The 16905-nt window shown below is 41.1% G+C and overlaps 1 pseudogene; it reads right to left on the bottom strand.

The window, feature by feature from the left end:
• Positions 1 to 15430: 15430 nt before the first annotated feature.
• On the bottom strand, positions 15431 to 16159 carry LOC149198130 (pheophytinase, chloroplastic-like; annotated as a pseudogene).
• Between the last annotated feature and the right edge of the window lie 746 nt (positions 16160 to 16905).

Here is a 16905-nt window from a genome sequence, read left to right as displayed (position 1 = left end):
CTGATGTGTCGATGATTTGAATAGATTGGACTGGCCTATTATTAGGGTTGGGATTGGGTTGGGCTGGGAGTTGCGGTCTCAGATTAGACTGGGGATTTTGTGGTAAAGCTGGCAGAGTTGGTTGAGGGAGTGGTATTGATCCTGCTGGCTGATATGTCGGTCTTGGCCAGCTTGTCTGCCAGGATGAGCTTTGCGAAGTGGAAGGGGTCCACTGTGGAGGATAGGAACTATTCTGCCAATATGGTGGAGGATAAGGGTAGTTTGGCCAACCAAATTGGGACATCCAAGGATTTGGAGTAGGAAACATTTGAGGTGACCAATTTGAAAACGGGGGTTGGGACTGATTTTGCCACATGTTCTGCTACTGAGTACTGAACTGCGGGGGTTGAAAAGAAGAGGAGGAGTCTGAAAACATACCTGGTTGCCTAGGCTGCCATTGGCGACGCTGGTTAACAAAATATGCTGGTTCTGACTCCTCTTCTACTTCTTTGTATACTGCCTTCAAACCAGGCAGTGAAGGGCAGCTTTCGGTCAGGTGGTCCTTGGTACAGATAGCGCATATTTGGACTGTATCCAGCGGGCATTCTTTGTGGCTGTGTTTCTTCCTGCATCGTGGGCAAAAGATGGCTAGATTCTGCTCTGCCTCGGCTTGCTTTTGTTTAGCTTGCACAATGTCAAGTTGTGTAGTTAGTGTTCCCAGGATATCAGTTTTAAAATTTTCTAGCAAATTTCCAAGTTCTACCCGTGTTACTCCCTCTGTTAATGTTCTGTTATCTCTGGGGAAGCGATCATATTCCGCTGGTTTTATCCTCGTGCTGCCTCTTGAGCTCCTGATACACAGATCAATGATATCAGCAAAATTTTCCTGATAAATGTCTCCTTTCCCCATGATGTTTAACGTTTCAATCCATTGCTCTCTCATACCTCTAATTAATGCAGTTTTCAACACGTTATCTGGCAGAGGTAGTGATGCATAAGGGGATCTCTGCAAGTTATATTGGAAACGTTCCACATATTCTTCTAAGGTTTCGTTTGGTCTAGCTGACATTTGAAAGATTTCATCTTTTAATTCCCTCGATCTACAGTAATCTTGGTATTTCTTTAAAAAGGCTTCTTTCATTTGATCCCAATTGTTAATAACCCCACCACCTAAGCCCATAAACCATCTCAACGCAGCCCCTTTTAATGTAGAGGGGAACAATTTCAGTTTCTGGGGGTCGGTGGTGTAATCGTATCCTCTACATAATACATCAAATTCGAACAAGAAGGCGTCCGGATCTTCTGATGTGAGGCCATGAAATGTGGGAATATGCTGGAGAGGGATGGCTTTCATGGGCGCATTTGCTGCAGAATCTACTATCGGATATTGCAATGTGGAGGTCTGGGTGTTTGGCTGGTTCTGCGCCATGGGATCGAATATATGCCAGTAATCTTCAGGAATTTCCAAGAGAGTGTTCCTTGGTTGAGGAGGGGTAGTCTTAACAGGGATTGTCTTGACACCACTCCCTTGATCAGGGATGATAATGGCCCCAACTGTCTGCGGTGAATGAATTCCTTCAACAAGGATTTTTACAGCGCTTCCCTTGTCCGGGCTATTCAAAGGCTGGTTCAATTCAATAGGAGATCTAGGTTCCTCAACTTCCCCTGTTTCTCCTTCTCCTTCACAAAGGTTAATTTGGGTCCCTTCGTGCAATGGTCCAGGAGTCAAATTTTCAATTTCTTGAAAATCCTGCTCCTCTGTTCGACTGTGCACCTCAGCAAAGGCTTCGGATGGTGATCCCGAGGCCTGAAGGGAACTAGTAGGCTGTTTAGAATTGACTTTCTTATAACCTACTGATGGCTGAGAGTCGGCTTTCTTATAGATTTCGTCTATGAAGGTTTTTCGTCCAAGGGTCACCGGCCCCTTAGCTTTGGATGGAGGCTTTTGATCTTTTTCTAACTTTTTCTGCTTAGTCATGCACTCCAATTAAACTGCTAAATCCTATTTAACCAGCAATTCTACTAAGAGAGCGGACGGTGGAGCAGGGCTTTTACATGCTCCGTACGCAGGTTCTTACCTTCCGTTTTTAAAATCCAACTCCCTCCTAGCAGATTTGCGCACTACTCTATAAGGGACAAATGGCTATTACCCCTTCCCCGGCAACGGCGCCAAAATGTAGAGCTATAACTAGGGTCTCTCACACCACCAATTATTCCACATTATTAAGTCAATCCGGGATCGTTTTGTTCTTTCAAGGAGTAACTCAATCCGAGGCTGTTCTGTCCAAGTAGTGCTCGGTAGTATAGCGTTCTAATGACTTGAAAGGAAACAAACACTAAGCTGTAACTAAACCAATTCAGGAAATGAAATCACACAAGGCAAATGATCAGTCAAGGGTACGGAACCAATAACCCTTCCCTTTAGAAACTGATAAAGAAAGAAAACCAAAGCATGGGCTTATAGGTCAGGGAGCTAGGCAGCGTCTTGCTGGGCTCACGACAGCCTTAGGCCTGCTATCACGCGAAAGCAATAAAGGGAGATTGGCGAAAGTAAACTGGAACAACAATTCTTAAAATGGAACAACAGTAATGAAATGGAACAACAGTAAAGAAATGGAACAACAAACTATCATAGACAGGAAACGTCAATCATATAAAATGGAACAGCAAACCCAAATGGAACAGCAAACCCAAATGGAACAGCAACTCCAAATGGAACAGCAAACCCAAATGGAACAGCGAACCCAAATGGAACAGCAACTCCAAATGGAACAACAAATCCAAATGGAACAGAAACCCCGAAGTATGTACACGGTCTATACTACTGTAGCGATCCGAGAGCAATGTATGATGCGACTATGTTTCTGAACAAAGTGATGTTATCTTCAAGTCTCACAAGTACTTATTTCATATGAATCCAATAATGATAACATTCATACCGATAACTTGCTGTAGAAATGGATGCAATTCGAATAGATTCAGTTTGTGTAATACAGAGACGTGAATTACAGAACTTATTCAGATTCAGATATTAATTAAGAAGCATAGTCTATCATATAAGAAATGTATCGGATTACTGTAATGAAAGAAATAAGCAAACCACACAAATCACCGTATGATACAACAGCAAGTGACCATCGGAGCTGGGCCCTTGGCTACGATGGTACACTGCTTAGAGTTACTTCAGATACAGAAATGAAGTGAACACCAAATCCTTTATATTGATTGCATAACAAAAGTGTACAAAATCAGATCTTACAAAAGCTCAGTGATCAAAATCGTTCTGAGTTTTTAATTATAATAACAGTCATTCCCCCCACGCTCGATGGCGTGGTACCTTTATATAACATAAATGACGGAGATGTCTAGATACAAAAGATAAGCTTTAAAGCAGCGATCCCTCAGGATCGAAGATCCTGAGGGATTCGCTAATCGTTCAGGTCTCTTGCGTTCTCCGTCACGGTATCCTGCGCTCTTTTCCTGGATTATTCGGCTCCAATTTTACTTGATCTTGTCCGCATCCGGTTCCCTGTCGACGGGGCAGCAGTTACTTTCCTTGCGCTTCTCGTTTTTACTCTATAATCCCCTATTTCCGCGTCCTTCTGCATAGAAAACATCGATTATTAGTGGTTGAGCTTCGTTTTTCCATTTTCACATAATTTACCAAAACTCTTATGTTTTTAGGCTCAATATGCAGAAAAGATTAGAAATAGTATTTGAAAAACCACTAGATTACTTATCAAAAAGCATACCTTCCAGGTGCTCCACACAACACAGTCCACGGAATGTGAATAAAGGAACTAAAGTCAAACACCCGTGAAATCACCCGGTCGAAATCCAATGATGTGAACTTGTCATAGAGTGCGAAGAACTTGCCATTAGGGCATGCAAGCTCTAAGGTACTGGAAGGGAGTCTCTCGGCCAGCTTCCTGGATAATGAGCTGAAGTCGACAGGAAGAAACTGTGTCGAAGGAGGGCCATGATTTATCCCACATCATCGACACGAGACAAAGGGATGCAATGATTTTAGATGGTACAGAGAATCAGGAGTAAGTGTAACTGCAGAAGTACTAACTCTTTAACATATCAGTGACATGACTCCGGAGTTTGGCAACTTTTGGATCCATAGGAATTGTGGTCATGATGATGTGACAAAGATCAAATGGAAGGAAAAAATGAATGGCCAAACCTAGGAAGGTTAATGATGAAGGGAGGATACCCCAACCTGACACGAAGCAGAAAGTGTCATGTTCAAGAGTGAGTTTCCGACACAACTGATAGAATTTCCCATTTTCCCCCACCATTTCTAGTAGGTACCCCAATTATTTTTTATCACAAGCTTGAAGGGGATAGCATGTGCTTGCACTGTAAGTTCATCCTTCAGATAAATCCGACCTAGTAAGTTTAATGAGCCCTAGGAAGGAGAAGCTCATGTCCATCATGGTGATGAATCCAATGTCGTTTAATGTTTTAACGAGTCCGACAAAGGTGTAACTCGGTATATTTTCATGTTTAGAGAGTTTGAAAAGGACACGGAAAATAAAACTCCACATGGTCCCTTTTCGTATATTTGTGTCTCTCGAGACCGAAAAGGTAGAAAATGATACTTGAGAGTACCGCTTGACCATTTCAGTGAAGGAGTACCTTTTTCTTAAATAGTTTACCCAGCCTGAAAAAGGGTAAACGTATACTTGGTAAATGACGTTTTGCAACCTTTAACGAGTTCAAAATGATAAGAACTCGGAAATCTTTTCGTGTTTAAAGAGTCGAAAAAGAGCTTAAAAGCGGACCCCCCATTTTTATTCTCTTTTACGAGTTAAAAAGGGAAAAATACTTGACGATCTTTTCATTTTAGTTTTATGAGTCGAGAAAATATCCTAAACGTGACTCTAGTACCATCAGCAGTAATCTGTCACTTTTCGTTGCACAAAAGGTAAAAGAATTATCCAATTTCTGACGTAAAAATAGGTTAAAAATACTTTTAAAACCCTAATACTTCATGAAGAATGAATAAAAGGAGGAAAAAGTAAATAATTTTTACCATTTTACCATGTTACCTTGTGTGGAGAACTTTTCACCCATTTGTGCCCTAGATTTTTAGGCGCAGATTGCGAGAGATCCGGGGGGCCATTCGACGATCTGTCAGTTACAAGTAAGAGACGAGACCTTTAGCTTCATTTTTATGCTTGTTTTTCCTATTTTTAACCATTTTTTGGATTTCTTGAGAAGGATCTAGCAAAAGAAAATTGCCCTCAGTCAGCACGATTTACGGGCACAGAATCGCACCGATGGGGGGTTATTAACACTGTCAAGTGCACCGTCGGCGCTACTATTTTTAAAACAGTCGTGTCAACACCGAGAACACAAAATTTTGAAGTTTTTGCCCCAATTCCTCTTATTTTATCCAAATTTCTTTAGCCAAGGGTGATTGTTGACTTGACTATATGGTTTTTGCAGGGAAAACATCATGAAAAATGGTTGATTGGAGGGAACATGAGCATGAGGATATTGATACACAAGCAATGGCATACCGAAACTACTTGAATGCCCTGAGGAACTATGGGCTCCTCAAATTCTTCCTCACACCAGTTCTTTGGGCTCAACCTGAATTGTTGTAGTATTTGATTAGTCTCTGGGATGTCAATCGTGAAGGTTTTATGATCCAAGACCAAGAACTGGAGTTGGAAACTTCCGACATTTATTTCATCACAGGATTGTCCCGAAGAGGGGAACCAGTCAATCTGTATGGGTCCAGGCCTATTGGGGCAAGTGTGAACATGTTGCTCGTAGAACACTACCCAGAAGCACTAAAATCAAAGAGTGACAAGATAGAGATCATGACTGTTCGGATCTTGTGCTGAAAGTGTTGTTGTTGACCATCAATAGAGTGGCTGGGGCTCAGTCATAGCATGAGTCTAACAAATCCAAGTTTCATTATGCTATAGACTATACGGGGCTAACTATCTTCAAGTGGGTGGAAGCCATGAAGGTAAACATGAAGCGCTAGCTATCCAAAGCCAAGGCCGGAAAATTGAAGTAGTTCTGCTATAGTTCCATTCTAGTGACCTTCTTTTTGGAGCGGGGCCTGCTATTTCACTACCAGCTTGCTGAGGTGGAACTATCATTGCCACGAGACCCATGGATGGTCCGTTGGAGTGCACTGATGCCTAGAATCACCCGGGGCCAACATATGTCATATAAGCCCGCCTTCTTTTCGTGGCTATGGTGTCAGCTAATCGTAGTAGAGGATTGGCCCTATAGTGGTACCGACTTCCACGGCGACCCAGATATGCAGCTCCCAGAGGGAGAATATTATGATAATGGAGGTAAAAACAAACAATTTTGATTTTTGATTTTTGATTGTTTTTGAATTACATACATTCATGACATTTCGATTTTATAAATACAGATGTGGGACCAGAGCGTCCTGTTGGGATGTCCCCGATTTCCAGGCTCGTTGCTCGGAAATTTGATATCGCTCCTTATCAAGAAGGAAGTGATAATGAGGAGGAGATCACATAGAACTTCGAGGGATTGACCCACGGTATCCCAGAGTATGCGCAGGTGGGTGACATTCCATGCCAGTATCAGAGGCACACAGTGGGGGTATCAGACCAAATCTGCCAACTCCTGACTCGTGTAGTATGAGCAGTTACGTGCTACCATGAGCACCATGCCGAGTAGTCCATAGGATTAGAATTTTATATTTTTTAGGCCTGCGAGCCATGGATGTACTTGACAACACATATTATTTTTGGGGGTTTAGATGATATGTAATGTAATCAAAATTTCTCTCCAATAAATGAATACACAGATACATTCTCAATATCTGAGGGTTTCTGATGGAATATTTCTCGTTAAGTTGAAGAACAACAAGTTGTGAATCAAGGTTCACAACCAATTCCTGGATGTCAAGAGCAATAGCTTCTCACAACAATTCGATAACTGCGATGTACTCAACAATGTTATTAGTTGTTTGACCTAAACAAATGCCTTGAAGATCAATCAACTGACCATCAGGGTCATAAATGGCCCATGCCGCAGATGATAGATTATGGGTACTACGAGAAGCACCATCAGCGAAACCGATGTGAGGAGACATAGACATTTGCAAAGCAGGTAAAAACATAATAAGCAGGAAATTGGCTTGAAAAACAACACACCAAACCACACTGCACAAAAATAAATAACACACTATTGTACAAAAGTAGCCATGCAAGATGACCTAGGCATAGTACTTTTTGAGAGAGTCCATGCTCGAATTCGGGTAATCAATCAACACAGATGAAAACCGGAATTTTACCATGGACATGACAAGTAAGCATCGACTCGACCAAAGAATATAGTAGAACTCATATAAGGTTGTGCTCCCATGCCCCCTAGGCGAGGGAGGGTGACGAGTCATAAGATGACAACCCCATTGCAATAATGGGCAATCGATAAAAACTTGGGGAGGGAGAAAAAAAATGAATCTATGAAGAGATAAAGGTGCCCCCAGTTGAAAGATCTTGACAATGTCAAGAGAAACTGACATGTCAATAGGCAGTAGAGAAGAGAACTTCTCAAGACACATAGACATGACCACTGGGTCAGAACCAAGCTAGAGGGAGTTAGAATACACGTCGAGAGATGAACTCGAAATAGAATGATTAGGGACACCGAAGGTGAAGCCAAAACAATCTCCACATAATTAATTTCGACAGGGCTTAATGGCATAACCTCGCCCCATGTATCAACAAGATCTAGTGAGGGAATGAACCAAGGATCAAACTTGACTGAGATGATGTTGACAGAGGCAACATGAGGAGGTGGGAGTGAAAAAATACCCATCAAGGTAGGATCTTTAAAGAATCCTGCCCCCACACTCTCATAAGGAGCATCGGTGTGCTTTACACAAGGAACATTGCCATCCGAGGAGGAAGAGGCAAAGAAGGACAGTTGGTCGACTATGACTATCTTCCCTTGATGAGGAAAATGAATCATGTGGAAAAGGGAGGAGGCTACAACATACATGGCATGGGTCCAACATCGTTCGAGTAGAATATTATAGTTAAGATTAGTGTCAACGATCTCTACTTCGACGTGTATTGTCTTTCTTTCCAAAGTAATGGCAATGTTAGGAAGGACACCGAATGGTAGCGAATCACATCCATCAAAAGCTTCCAAAGTGTTAGGGGACTGGTTCAAAGTACGAGAACCAATTTCCTTCCAACAAATGACAGACATGATGCAGGTAGAAGCACCTTCATCAATGATGGTCTTATGAATGCTTTTCTCATTTATGATTACCTGAATGAGAAAGGAAATCTAATGAGGTAAACGCAAAATGTTATTTTCCAGATCAAAAAAAATGAGATTAGAGTCAGTTGGATCAATATCCCCAATAGCCGACAGTAATGATATCCGCTGAGAAGGACATCTTTGAAGGACCTCAAGAGTAGACATAGTTGATGGTGCTCAAGCCAAATCTTCAAAAATGTTATAATTTTGAGCGGCTCGAGCATTTGGATTGTATAAGGACTTTCGTAGCACACCTTGAGAAGGTGGTCGAATGGTGGAATCAGGATTAGGTCACTCTATATGGAGAGGACCAGAATTGGATGGGGTAGAAGAAGAATGGGTACCTTCTTTCTCTTTCCCTGTTGTTAGGGTAGGAGTTTGATAATATTTTGACCTGGTAACCATGTTAATCGGTGTATTCATCATGAACACTTGTGAACCTAAGGAAGCGGATGACTGAGGTTGGTCTACCATTTGGGTCTGCTAAGACGGAAAGGGCTCTTTCAGGACAGCCAGGGTCCCTTTGAGCAAACGATTAACTTTGAATCGTCTTGGGAAATATTTAGTATAGTGATCCTCCTCATAGATGAGGCATGGATACTTAGGCCTCCATTGAGAAGCATTACCAGCAGATGACTGAGGAGGGCCCTATTTAGGGGCATCGACTTTACCCTTTCCTTTTCCTTTCTTCTTACCTTTAGAGGATTTGTCTGCTGTAGTATATTGGATTGCGTGAACCTCTGAGGTTTTACCAGGGCCTGGTGAATTGTGAGAGGAATCATTGGAAACAGTGTTGGAGACTGACTTCTATTTGGAAGAAGATTTGGAAAGGATCTAATTCACTGAACCAATTACTCCATCAACAGGACGTGTAGTCGGAGACTTAGATGTTGCCAGATCAGATGATGGTCTGGGCGCATCGGGTAACATATCATATAATGTGCTAGATTGTGAATAGACAAGGTCTAGATACTGGGCACGCGCGATGGCTTTTTCCTCAGTGACGCATCCACCCATAGCAATGTCCTCAGCAATTTTGTTGATGAATGATTTGGTGAACCACTCAGTCAACAATTGATCAACAATCTCAAACTTAATCAAGTGACGCCTACGTCTCCATTCATGGATGTGATTGGAGATGTGGGTCGCAGTGTCTTGCTTGAGTGACGTTAGCAGATGGGTGTCAGTTTCATAGTGAACCGACAACTGGAAATGTGTGAGAAAGGCCATGGCGAGAGTGTTAAAGTCATGATAGGTATTTCAAGGTAGCTCGATATACCACTTGGTTGCAGCACCTATGAGAGTTCATTGGAAAAGCCAAAGACGAATGGAATCATCAACGTAGGAATTCGAGGAGCACCAGAGGTGATATGTCATCACATGGGCTTGTGGATCCTCTTTCGCTTTTCCTTCAAACTTTGGACAATCACTCGAGATCTTGGATGGAACTAGAGGCCAGTATGGCAAATGAAGAATCAGGTCATTTGTGAGCCTAGACACATCTGGCAACTCCAATGTACCCAAGAACGACAATTGGGTATTGAAAGGCATTTGAAGCTGATAAGTGGGCCCAACTGGTGAAATCCATCCCTACTGGTAAGGATTTTGTCCCCATAGTGGAGGGTTTTGTCGATATGGCATTTGATTTTTCCCCCATTGTAGGTTACCTTGCCCGTAGGGAGGATTCTGACCTTGAAAACCTTGAAACTATCCAGCCATAGGCTGTTGATAAGCAACATATAGGTTAAAAGGCTTTTGAGCCTGTTGACCTTGGACATATGGATTTTGCACCTGATGCCCTTGAGCATAAGGGTTTTGAACTTGTTGCCCCTGGACAAAAGGATTTTTGACCTGCTGCCCTTGGACATAAGGATTTTTCACTTGCTGCCCTTGGACATAAGGATTTTGGACCTGTTACCCTTGGACAAAAGGATTCTAAACATGCTACCCTTGGACATAAGAATTTTGGGCCTGCTGCTATAGGATTTGACACTGACCTTGCCCTTGCAAAGGTTGACCCTGTTGATATGAGTATAAGGGTTGCTACTGCCCGGGTTGACCTTGTTGCTGCAAGGGTTGGCCTTGCAACTATAAAGGTTGTCCCTACGGCTGCAGAGGTTGAGCTTACGAGGACATAGGCTGGGAGGATTGCTGCAAATACTACACTTGCGGCTGCATGGTTTGCTGCAAGGGTTTCCCTTGGTGTTGTTGCAGTTGTCCTTGCTGCTACACTATTTGCACTTACTTCAGCATGGATGGCCCTTGTTGCTGCGAAGGTTTCCCTTACTGCTGCAAAATTTGTCCTTGCTACTGCAAGGGTACTTGAACAGTTCACAGAGTGACACCTTGAAAGTTCCCAAACTGTATTTGGCCATATCCACCAAGCACAGCAGACGGACCAGGCTGAACATAAGGTCTAGGCTGAGGGATGTAAGGCATATTAACCATCGCTTGTGAACCATATGGAACATAAGGAGGTTGGTACTGAACCTGAGCCACATTGGGTTGTTGGTACTGGATGTTACTTGACCCAGATGGACCAACAGGGTTCAGTTGTTGGTACTAGACATTACTCGATCCAGCAGGACCAGCAGGGTTTGAAATGGCACACGAAGAGGGCTGGTTCATTCCAACCATGTGAGTTTGTAAGCCGCTCACATTGGTTATGCCAAACATCATAGAAACATTTGGACTTTTCCCCCCCAGGCGGTGACATAGCCTGTCCACTTACTGGAGGGATCGAAGAACTGATAGAGACATGACTCAAGACAGTCGGTTGAACTGGACGGGTTACATGGACTGACGAAACAAGAGGATTCAGAATGGTGGGTTGCACTAGAACTAAAGTAACTGCAGAATGCACCATCAGCTAGGAGGTCAAGTTCTAAATGAATAGACCTGAGGTAGGCATAGCACCAGACGACCAGATATGGTTATGATAGAGTGATGAGGCACTATGCGTACTTGAAACCAACTAAGCTAAAGTCACGTAATTATGTGGTAACTCAAGATGAACACTGGTCGGAATGCTTCCCATGTAAGGGAAACCTCCGAGTGACCTAGAGTGGAGACTGGGATTCCGCCTTCTAATTCCATGGGTGAAAAAAAACAACAATGGAATACTGAAGATGTTCGAGGGGATAATTCCAAATGAATACCCGGCTGATCGTATGGATTGTATGGACGTGGTGGTGATATCACAACAGGATTGAACAAAGGATTCAGGGGATAAACAATCAATCGTAACTGACCTTCAAAAGTCAACAAACTCTTGGGAATCTAGATAGGATTATCCGAAGATTACGGGCCCATGTCAGAAAGTGACCCAATATCTAAGGGAGGGGGAGGACGAGATGAAAAAGGTTGAATGCTCAGAAAAATTCCAAGTTCAACACCTTGGTCCTCAAGTGACTGCGGTAATTTAGGAAAAGGCTCCTCAGATGATCTTTTAGATAGAGGAGAGGAAGAGGAACTAGGCGAACTTGATGGTTCAGCCATGATGACTTTGTCTCAATTAACCAGAAGAGAGAGATTGATTCCAAGGCTTTTAAAATGTATTTAAAGGTATACTCACGATGTGGTCTAGAAAAAGACTAACAAGAATGTTATATGATCATGGGCAACAATTTTTTAAGACGCAAAAACAAACTGGTGCTTTTTCATGTTTTAAGAGTCGAGAAAAAGCAAAGGTGACTCTATCACTTTCGGTTTGAAACGAGCTCGAAAGGACAAGAACTCGGATGATCTTTTATATTTAGGGAGTCGAAAAGATCAAAATGACTACTCAAGGTAATCTATACAAAAAGGATTACCAGGTAACCATGAATTGCATAATACCTCCCGGCGAACCGAGAAGTATGGGCAGGTAATCTCCAAGGCGGCAGAATCGACTTCCTATGGATAAAGGATTGCAACCTAGTGGGGTCTCCCTTTAAATACTCGATGGTACAGGGAGCACAAGTCCATACTAGCACTATCTAGTGCTGAAGAAAACGACAGCTGCTAGGTTTAAAGACACTGGAACACATCTCTAGCCTAGACTTTCTAAATGTGATCGTTAGGTTTCAAATGTGCCTTAAGTTAATTGAATACATTTTAAAGTTTATCTTCAAATTATGTCTCGGTTTTCAAGCCTTATCGATGTGACTCAAAAAACTCCTATATGCAGCTAAATGAGACAAAACCCTTTCAATTCGATGAATTGTTTACACTAATGAGAGTAGAAAACACACTCAATGCAACAAACAAGCAATTGAAATCAAAATGACCTTTTCACTACTTCGCTTTTTGAAAAAAAAAATGAAAAACTATTTCCCATTCCTACCTTTCCTATCAAACGCACTTCAAGTAGTCCTTTCAATAGTAAAGAGAATTCATTTCTTTTCCAATGCAAATGACGATGCAATTCTAGTCTTCAATGATGCTAGCTATTTTAACATATTGATTCAGCAAACTAGAATTATGTATTTTTCAATGAAATGATAAAACGAATATTTCACAAACACTTCAATGAAAAAATTTCAAAACAATCACCCTCAAGCAAATGCAAAGCACAAAAGAGAATTCCTTCCAAACTAATGATGCAAAGACTCAACCAAAAACAAGATGAACAATGTGATCTATGCCCGAAAAGAGACGCTTAATCAACAAAAGAAACTTTTGAAACTTGTCTAAAGGAAATCAAAGCAACAAAAGGACTAAAAATGAAATGCAAGGAGCAACTTAACCAACAACTTGACTTGCTGAGCACACAAACAGCTGAATGAATGACGACCTAGATGCCCTAGGGCTACAAACCATCCAAGGACTCAAGAAACCAAGTGAAGAAAAGGCAAACCAAACAAGCATATAAACCAAGCCAATGAATCTTTCCAATTACGGAGAACATAGTCAGAACAAGCTATGAGGCAGAAATCAAGAGGGACACACTGGTTATGATCTAGGGGAAACCCTGATCTTCACCTACAGGAATCGGCACGACTTCCTACAGAAGGGGGTCAGCGCGACTTTCGGAAAAATAAATGCGTTGACCGAGGATTCAAGGAAAAAATAAAAATTTTCAAAGGCTAAAACCAGACTTGCCACTGTAAATTTCAAACTCAGAGCAGTAGACCAAGAAAAGTAGAGAAAACTAAAGGGAAATGGTGATACTAGAAAGTTCACACAAAACCATAAAATGACAATCAATCAAATAGAAGGATTCTCAATCCTCAGCGAAGTCGCCAATTTGTGGTGCATGTAAATTCTTAGTTCGGACAAAAATAATTCCTCTAGCCCGAGAGAGCGGGTCTAGCCACAAACAAACAATCTATGGAAGACTTCCTTAAGCTAGAATCAAATAAGAGGGCCTACCTCTTGGAATGCTATTCTGCTTGGTGATGATCCTGCTTCCTTACTCCAACTACTTTATGTTTCCTTCCTTCGAATACCTGAAACAAGAAAACAAACAACAACAACAAACGTGATAGCATACAAATTGCCTTCAACCTACTTAAAAGGTCAGGGAACATTAAGCCATCAAATGTAATATAACACTTCAATGTAGGAAATCGATCAATCGTTGTATTCATATAAGTTCTGAAAGAGATTACAACTAATGCCTTGACATTGTTGGTCTCCTCCGATGTATCCGGGTTCCCACACTTCTGCTAGCATCTCCTGGATAGCCCCAACAATGGAATTTTTAAGGCTTCTTCCCTTTAGTCTCAAACCATACCAAACACACTACTCTCCCTCAAACATAAACTAGACAGCTACAAGCTATAGATGTCTTGATGATTATTCAAGCTCCAAAAATACCAAGACTGAAAAAATAGTTTAGCCTGTAAAAGGAGGGCTTTATATAGCTTAGATGTTTGGGAGATGGTTCCTCTTATCATGGGAGAATGCCTTATCTCTTGGATTGAATCTGTTCGAATATGGGAAAGGAGCCCAAACGGACTTCCTCGACTCCATCCATCCCAACCATTTACAAGACTTTTGTTACGAAGCTTCTAGACCTGGAAGCTTTGACTCCATATTTAAAATACTTTCCAGAACAGGATCGGCGTGACTGAGAAAAGGCTCAATAGTGCCATATGGCACTAGTCCTAGTTTTAATCTCTACAAATAGACACGAGGAGGAAACTGGTCATTAGCATCGATCTTGTAAACTGGGGTAAATGGAAGATTATTGGGAAATGATGCAAAAGGGAATTGTTTTGGTCATGAAGAGGGACATACTGGGACTTTCTTCATGATGTGAAAGCATGTAGGGTTCATTATAGAGGTCCTCCAGGATCGTGGAATGTGGATTATAGGGACAGTGGGAAAAAGGTTGTGTAACAACGGTCCTTTTAGGCAGGAGGCGAAAAAGCTATTTTCAAAGGGCGGGAGGGATGGTAAGCAATTTTAGGCCGGGGGGAGTTTGAATTCCACCTGGGGATGACACATAGAAAAAGTGGTATGCTGGAAAACATCTTTTTTTGACTCCCCCTCCCTTGGTTAACTGTCAAAGGGGCCAGGGGGATCTGAAGTCATCACCCACCATTGATTTGGGTGGGTGAGATCTCAATGGTTTATTTCTGCTCGGACTTTATTACAAATGACAAACGTTGTCATATCAAACAAACTTTAATCAAATCTATTATAATTGCGATTTAACAATGTGATTACCTATTTAACAACTTTATTTAAAACTAATTTGACCACAATTACATTGTGTGGTCAAATACTTAAACTTAACAAAACTTACTTTATTCAAATCGCACTTAAATGGTGCAATTAAATAATTAATCTTACTTACTTCACTCTAATGTGGCATTTAGACTAGTTGCACATTATTTTAACTTTCTAAAGGTATTTCTCATGCATATTTTTTATTTTTTGAAATGAAGTGGCATTTGAATTTGGTCACTTATTTGGGTATTTTCATTTTTTATATTTTTTATTTATTTCATTTTTTCACATATATATTTTTTCTTTTGTATCCCCTTTCTTTTCTTTCTTTTTTCTTCTTTTTTTTTTTTCCTTTTTTTTCTAATTTTTCTATTTTTCTTTTTCTTGGAAATAATTTGCAGAATGAAACATTATTTATAATATCTCATATTAAAATCAACAGATAATCATCAATTGATCTTATAAATTATAGGACCCTAACAACTTCAAAAATGACAAAATGAGCATGCCCTCCTTATACCACCTCAACTTTGCTCGGACCCACCCATGGAACCAAATCTCCACATAGCAGAAGAAGTTGCCATGAAAGTTTCTCTAAAATGCCATTTAATGTAACTTTTGATGGACTGAACATGAATTGTGTTATTAACCTGTAGTAAACTTCTCCTACATTTGGGTCACCTGCTAGTCTTATAATAGATTCAATGGAATTGTAATCTACGTTGGTTGAATCTGGATATACATTTCTTAGCACAAATTGAACAGGCAATGGTTGTTTTTCTTACCAAATTCTTCAATGGGTTTATTATAATCCTTTGATTTCTCGTATCTTCCACGACATTTTTAGATTGTTCTTCAGGATTGCAAAACTGCCCCGCACTATTTAAGATTGTGACTCCTAAAACAAATTATGGATAGTATGATGCCTTGATCAATGTTGTGGGTCCTCCTCAGTTATTTCCTACTAATATTGCTTGATCTTTGACTATTTCATTTAATAAGTCAACCACTTGATCCCTCCATACAAAAGCAATGTAGTAAATGATTGATTTCTCACTCCATCAAAAACCCAACAAATCTATTGCATCAACCTTGAAAGTTTTTGCCAACTTTGGGATGTTCTACCTTACACAGAGGGCTCACTTATCACTGATACACACATTAAAATCCCAATTGCTCCAATTTCCCTCAGCAAGCCTCTCCTCAACAAGTTCATATATTCACCATGGGAACAGCCTAACATTATGTGGGCTTCTGATATTTGTGCGCAACAATTGCGCAGTAATGGTGGTTCGCGCAGCAATTGCGCAGTAATGGTGGTTCGCGCAGTAATTGCGCAGTAATGGTGGTTTGCACAGCAGTTGTGCAGTAATGGTGGTTTGCACAATAGTTGCACAGTAATGGTGGTTTGCGCAGCAGAAGCGTAGTGTCCTCTTTCACCTAAGCTTAAAACACCTCCCTTCGACCTCTGCAACCTCTTAAACCTTCTCAGAGCTCAGATTACAATGGAGTAAGAATGAGGAAAACTTGAAAAAAATTGAAATTTATGCCTCCATGTGCCTTCTTTCATGTCCTGATAGTGAATTTTAAGCAGAGGAAGTGAGGTGAGATGAGGATATCTTCCAATGATCAAAATTACACACCACTAACAAACCCATAACAAAATTTGACTAACTGAACCTAACTGAACCTAACTGACATGGCTTCATACTTCACTTATAATGAACGAAACCCCGTGAAATGGCCCCTTGAACCTTCATAATTACTCATTTTCCCTCCATGAGTACAATTTTGAAATTATGACCCCCTCATGGCCTTTAGACTCTCACAAATTTTATTTTGGGTTCAAAGACCCCCTTTACAACACATATATTTACAAAACCTTAGCTCTTTGGACTCTCTTTTTATACAAACCTTTAGACTATGACACATAGTGACTCATAGTCTAAAATTGACAGACCCCCAAGATGAATATAAGAGGCAAACACA

The sequence above is a fragment of the Pinus tabuliformis genome, chromosome 2_2 (genome assembly GCF_031772625.1).
Source record: "Pinus tabuliformis cultivar Carrire ecotype Pingquan chromosome 2_2, CPIR1, whole genome shotgun sequence".
Taxonomy (NCBI): domain Eukaryota; kingdom Viridiplantae; phylum Streptophyta; class Pinopsida; order Pinales; family Pinaceae; genus Pinus; species Pinus tabuliformis.
This window is presented reverse-complemented; position numbering and strand designations above follow the sequence as displayed.